General features: G+C 36.6%; 1 pseudogene; it reads right to left on the reverse strand.

Annotated features, from left to right (window-relative positions):
* The window catches only part of LOC141332940 (uncharacterized), a 470,295-nt pseudogene that overhangs the window by 420,670 nt on the left and 42,214 nt on the right, over positions 1 to 7,411 (reverse strand).

Genomic DNA, 7,411 nt, shown 5'->3' on the forward strand with positions numbered 1-7,411 from the left:
AATATTTTAACTATTATTTATGTGAATATTTGATCTTAATTTTGAATATTACTGGCATATGTTATTGATTGCCTATGAAATATATAACAAGAAATATAGTTAAATAACTAAGATTTTTTTCTGCCTGGTCAAGCCACAGAGCCAACACCCACTGGAGCAGACACAGGGCCAAATGCATCTCCTCCACAAAAGAAGTCTGCCATAGAAGAGCTTTTGGGGGATACATTTGTGAAAGAGTCAAACACAGAGAAAACTTTTTACAACACAATCAAAGAGGAGGTGGCATCGTACAGGGCAGCAAGCAGTTTGCCAGTGGATGGTGGTAATCCGCTGGCAGAGTGTAAATACCCTCACATTGCAAAGATGGCAAGACACTACCTTGCTGTGCCTGGCACTTCAGTTCCTAGTGAGAGGGTATTCTCCACGGCAGGTGACATAGTGACAGCTAAGAGGTCTACTCTCTTCCCAGAGAATGTAGACATCCTCATCTTTTTGAAAAAAAAAATTGTCATTATAAGGTTTGGCCAGTTTTCAGGTCTCAGGTTGTTTTTCAATTGTTGCACTGAAGTATTCAAGCATTGAGAATTTTATTTAAACATTTTATTCATTCAGCTTTTTCAGTTATTTCTTGGTTTTATTTTTGTATTTTGTTTTAGTTATTTTTGATAAAACCAAAAGTTCATTGCCATACTGTTCTTGTAATAAATGAGAAGCAAATTACATTCGACTCCTCCCCTTTTTGCTGATCCGAAAATTGATCCGATCCGTGACTCAAAATCCGTGATATGATCCGAAACCGTGAGTTCTGTGATCCGTTGCACCACTAGCTCTCATGTTTTGTCACAGGACAGCAATTGTTAGTAAATTTTCTGTCATCTTGCAGGACTGTAATATTAAGAGTGTACTAAGTAACATATCTTTAGCAACATTGTGAAATTTAATAGCACATAACAGGCACAATACCAGCATAAACATTGATATCTATTAGTACAATATGCGTCACATGACTAATCATATGTCATCTTTTTCAAAAGCATCCGTTTCCACAGTCCACACTACAATGCAAAAACTGCATTTTCAAATGTAACCACTTTGGTTTTCAAAAAGCTCTATTACCTTGACAAAAATGCCATCTCAGTGTATATATTTAGAAATTGTAAACTGAAACCAAATTGTTGCTATTGTACAGTGCTGTTTCCAGCAGTTATTGGTAATGATGATATGAAAAAATTGTTAAATGTTTTTTTTTTTCATTTTTTTATTATAGAACTGGAAAATTTCTTGAAAACTCACAAAACCAAAATGAAGAATAAAGCAAAATATATTTTTGAGGGCAACAAAGAAAATGACACGGATCTGAAGGCTGTTTACACAGAACTGTTCATCACAGAGGGAGATATGAAAGATGTCAATCAGGAACATGAGATTCTGAAGATTGATGATGCTCTAAAGACCCAGAAATCACAGGACAAACCAATCAAATGTGAAGATATATTTAAAGAACTGAGGAGAAAGAATGAGGAGAAGATAGCGCTGACCAAGGGAGTCGCTGGCATTGGAAAACTGTTTCTGTGCACAAATTCATCCTGGACTGGGCAGAAGATGAAACCAGTCCAGATATAGACTGTGTGTTTCTGCTTCTATTCAGAGAGATCAACATGATTAAAGACAAAAAGATCAATCTCCATGAGTTTCTGATGAGGTTTTATCCTGATCTGAAGGGCCTGGAGAAATCAAAGTTATATACAGAATCTAAACTTGCGTTTATATTTGATGGACTTGACGAGAGTCGCCTGCGTCTGGATTTTGAAAGTAAGTCACTGAACACTGTTGAGAAAAGATCATCTGTAGATGTGCTGTTCACGAATCTGGTCAAAGGGACTCTGCTTCCATCAGCTCTTGTCTGGGTGACATCACGACCAGCAGCAGCCAATCAGATTCCTCCTCGGTGTGTAGGTTTGTTCACTGAGGTGCGAGGATTCACTGACCAACAGAAGGAGGAGTACTTCAGAAAGAGAATCACAGATCAGACTCTGGCAGACAGAATCGTCAAACAAATTAAGACGAATCGCAGTCTCTATATCATGTGCCACATTCCTGTGTTCTGCTGGATCACTGCCACAGTACTTCAAGGCAAGGCAAGGCAAGTTTATTTATTCAGCACATTTCATACACAGTGGTAATTCAAAGTGCTGTACATAAGAAGAATTAAAATCATAATATCCAAATCATCATAATAAATCACAACAATAAAAACAGAGGATTTAAGAACATTTTAAATGATTTAAAAATTGATTTAAAAATTAATTAAAACAGTAGAAATGATTATACATAAAATAATGCAATCTGTTCGGACGTAGCACAGTGCTGATTCAATAAATGCACAACTAAACAGATGAGTTTTGAGTCTGCATTTAAATGTGTCTAATGTATTAGCACATCTGATCTTTTCTGGAAGCTGATTCCAACTGGTTCTAGTCAGAATCCTGGCAGCAGCGTTCTGTATGAGCTGCAGCTGTCTAATGGTCTTCTTGGGAAGGCCAGTGAGGAGACCATTACAATAGTCCACCCTGCTGGTGATAAAGGCATGAACAAGTTTCTCCAAATCTTGACGGGAAACAAAACATCTAATTATTGCAATGTTTTTGAGATGATAGTATGCTGATTTAGTTACTGCTTTGACATGGCTACTGAAACTGAGGTCTGACTCCAGAATTTGTTTTTTGACCCCTAGTGTCAAGGTACGCATTTACCTTATGGACTTCATCTTTGTTTCCAAATGCAATGACTTCCGTTTTCTCCCTGTTTAACTGTAAAAAGTTTTGGCACATCCAACTGTTAATTTCATCAATGCATTGGCAGAGAGAGTCAATGGGGCTGTAGTCATTTGGCGATAAGGCTAGGTAAATCTGGGTATCATCTGCATAGCTGTGATATGCAATTTGGTTCTTTCTCATTATTTGACTTAGTGGGAGCATATACAGGCTGAACAACAGCGGCGCTAGAATTGAGCCTTGTGGGACTCCGCATGTCATGGACGTCCACTTAGACTTATGTTCTTCTATACTCACGTAATAACCTCTCCCTTCTAAGTATGACCTGAACCAATTTAGAACCACCCCAGAAAGCCCGACCCAGTTGTCCAGTCTATCTAAAAGAATGTTATGATCAACAGTGTCGAACGCAGCACTGAGATCTAGTAGTACCAGCACTGATATTTTGCCAGAATCTGAATTTAGGCGAATATCATTTATTATCTTTATGAGCGCTGTCTCTGTGCTATGATGTTGTCTGAAACCAGATTGGAAATGGTCCAGGTATCCATTTGAGTTTATTTAGTGGTTCAGCTGATTAAAAACAACCTTTTCAATAATCTTGCCTATAAAAGGAAGATTTGATATTGGTCTATAGTTGCTCAGTATGGTGTTATCAAGATTGCTCTTTTTCAGAAGGGGCTTAACGGCTGCAGTTTTCAGGGAGTTTGGAAAAGTCCCAGAAAGAAGTGAGGTGTTCACCACTTCTAAGAGATCTGCTTCTAAACAGTTAAGCACACTTTTGAAAAAAGATGTGGGAAGTGTGTCAAGGTAGCAGGTTGACGATTTGAGGTGCTGTACTATTTCTTCTAAAATGTTGCTATCGATTGCTTCAAATGCAGACATAGTGACGACTTTTTGAAATTGCGGTCGAATCTGTCTGACCTCTGCATAACTTGAGGGTGTGCTAATTGTCTTTCTGATATTATTGATCTTCTCAGAAAAGAAGGAAGCAAACTCATCGCACTTGCTGTCAGAGAGCAGTTCACTAGGGATCTGACTAGGGGGGTTTGTTAGTCTCTCAACGGTAGCAAAAAGAGTGCGAGTGTTGTTTAAGTTGCTGTTTATAAGGTTTGAGAAGAACGTTTGTCTAGCTTTACCTAGTTCAACATTGAAAGCATGAAGGCTGTCTTTATAGATGCTATAGTGAATTTCAAGTTTCGTCTTCCGCCACATCTGCTCAGCCTTTCTGCATTGTCTTTTCATACTCTGTACTGCTGTTGATTTTCTCCATGGTGATTTCTGTCTGCCAATCATATTTTTGCTTTTTACAGGCGCAATGTCATCAATGACATTCTTAACTTTTGAGTTAAAGGACTCCAGGAGAAGATCAACAGAGTCTGCAGAAATGCTTGGCATTGAAGCCTTCATAAATAGCAAACTAGTGTTATCGTTAATGCATCTCTTTCTGACAGAGACAGATCTAGAGTCAGTGGTAGCAGAGTTCAATATATCAAAGAAAACACAGAAGTGATCAGATAGTGCTACATCCTTAATAACAGTTGATGAAATCTTTAGACCCTTACTGATGAGTAAATCAAGAGTGTGTCCACGATTGTGTGTGGGCCCATGCACATGCTGAATTAGGTCAAAAGTGTTCAAAACCATTATAATTTCTTTTGTAGTTTTGCTTTCTGCATTGTCTTTGTGAACATTAAAATCCCCTGCAATAGCAAAACAATCAAACTCTGAACAAATCATTGATAGCAGTTCTGTGAACTCTTGAACAAAGGCTGGAGAGTATTTTGGGGGCCTATAAATAATGATAAATAAAATGCGTGGAGCACCTTTCTGGACAATCCCTGGATATTCAAAAGACATGTACTGGCCAAATGACACTTGCATTGATAGACATCTTTAAATAGGGCAGCTACACCTCCATCTCTCCAACAGCTCTGCAGACACTCATGAAAGTAAAGTTAGGAGGGGCTGTTTCATTGAGGACTGTTGCACTGCCGCTGTCTTCTAGCCATGTTTCATTTAGAAACATAAAATCCAGGTTGTTTGTGGTTATAAAGTCATTGATCAGAAGACACATTTAAATGCAGACTCAAAACTCATCTGTTTAGTTGTGCATTTATTGAATGAGCACTTTGCTATGTCCGAACAGATTGCATTATTTTATGTATAATCATTTCTACTGTTTTAATTAATTTTTAAATCAATTTTTAAATAATTTTAAATGTTCTTAAATCTTCTGTTTTTATTGTTGTGATTTATTATGATTTTAATTCCTCTTATGTACAGCACTTTGAATTACCACTGTGTATGAAATGTGCTATATAAATAAACTTGCCTTGCCTTGCCTGGCCTTACCTAGTCGATGAAGTCGAAACAAAATCTGGTTCCCTGTGAACACAATATGGGAAACTACTCTGTCCAAAACAAATGGCAACAATGACTAAGATTTAACTCCCAGACAGAGGTGGATTTTAAAAACCAAATTTCTACAATATTTTGTTGTCCTTCGGGTGTCTCAGTCTACAATGAATGTACAGTAAGTAAATTTGTGAGCTCACCATAGTATCTATGAATCTAAAGTTTGTCTTTACAAACTTTTTTATCTAGTTGAATTGGAACACAGCATTGTGTAGCAGAATAAGACCTGGACATAGAGAAAGATTTGTCCACCTCCTACAACACATCTAGGTCAACTCCACTAACTTCAGTTGAAGCCTTATCATCCCATCAGTGTCATCAGGTTACATTCACAAGCAATAATCCTGAAAGAGGATTATAAGTTCTTATAGGTTCTTATAAGTTCTTATCTTATACTTTACCCAAAAATAAAAGTTCTGTCAATATTGAAGTTTTTCCAAGAAAGGAACATAATGCAGAACTTTAAAGAAAATGATGCCAAAGAAACAGCATTGCAGTTTTTGTGTGTGTGCACTTGACTTATAAGTGTGACTATGAACAAACTTCTCCATCAGCCTTTGAAATGTGTTGGGAGTGTTTATAGTCCCACGAGGCCCCCTATTAAACTCCCACAGACCCAGTAAGCACATAAAAGCAGTCTTGGTTTTGTCTTTTTTCTTCTGGTTTAATCTGGTAACCTGATTTGAGGTTGAGAACTGAGAACCACATTGAACCTCAAAATGCTGATAAATTGGGTAAAGGGAAGGGGACGTGACATGTACAGGCACAACTATTGTTTTAATTGGACTGAATTCATTACGATTGATGAATCTGAATGTAGGGTTTACATGAATGCTAAATAAAGTGATGAGGTTGATGTGTGTGTTTATATGTCAATATAAACACACTTTCTGACTTTTTGGCATCTTTTTGCGATGGTCTTAACTGCCCTATAGGCAAATAGATTGCTTGACAGACTAAACTGTTGGCTTCAAGGTATTTTTTTATGCAAGATCCAAGGAGTTTGTGCCTATTAGCACCTTAGGTTGGGCACTGGCACCAGTTTCTGGGATTATTAAAACAAGTGTTGACACTTGTACCTGGGGAACATCTGAACTGAATATTAGTAAAGGTTTTAGAGCAACTAGAGCAGAACAACTTTCATACTCTACAATGACATCCCTATGGTAAGGCAATTTAAGATCATCTATGCAAAGGTGTCTGCAAATACATGTGTAATCTTCATCAAGTTGTGTTTGTCAGTCCTCTAATTATCACTGAGTTATCAGTTTTGATGTTCTCAAGCTCAGCTATTTCCATGTTGATACCACTTGCACCACTTCTAAGTTAAGTTATTTTCCTGGCCACCTGGAGTTTGTAAAGGTCCTTGACTCATACTCACAAAAAACTTGACTACAGTGGCTATAACTGTATGCAGTAGTACTTGAAGTATCCAATAGCTACTATTTTTCTTTTGTTTATTAGCAGATCACCAGGTTCGCTACAAAGGGAAAGAATAAGGTAAAGCACATTAAAACAAAGACCAGACAGACAAGGAAAACGACTTTCACCAAGATGTTTGTTTTTACTTTGCAGTGAAACTGAAATTATTGTAAATATGAAATGAAAAAAAAACAGCTAAATAAAATGAAATAACCACCAATAAATTTCTCTCTTTCTTTCCCTTCTAAGAAACATAAATAAAACATTTGATCTCCTTTGTATTTTTACTGTTTGTTTACTTTAATATTTAAATTGTCTTCATATATTTTTATCTTTTGTTATTGTTTCAGTTTTAGTTTAATATCTATATATTTTAACCCGTGTTAGGTTTTTGGAGCTTTAAAAAATTATTATATTACAGTATCTTGAACTCACCAAATCCAGGGATTTCAAGTCAGCATTATTGACTACGTCAGATTCTACTAGCTCACAATCTGCTATCATCTAAATTCATTGTCAGCAATCATCACGCTAAAAATAACCCATCTATGCAAGGACTACAATATCATACAATGTATTATATATACATATCAAAAAGGATCATTAATATGTTTGCCTTTTAATTCTCTTTGACACTTCTGATCTACAAAGTGCGTGCTCTCTCTTTGACATGTCTCATCTTAGTGACATCATAAATAGCACATTATGTCAAAATGTCAAGCCTTTTTTGCTTTATTATTTAATTATTTAAATATTCATAACTCAAGGGATGACTTTGATTACACATTTAAATCATT

This window comes from Garra rufa, chromosome 4 (genome assembly GCF_049309525.1).
Source record: "Garra rufa chromosome 4, GarRuf1.0, whole genome shotgun sequence".
Classification (NCBI taxonomy): domain Eukaryota; kingdom Metazoa; phylum Chordata; class Actinopteri; order Cypriniformes; family Cyprinidae; genus Garra; species Garra rufa.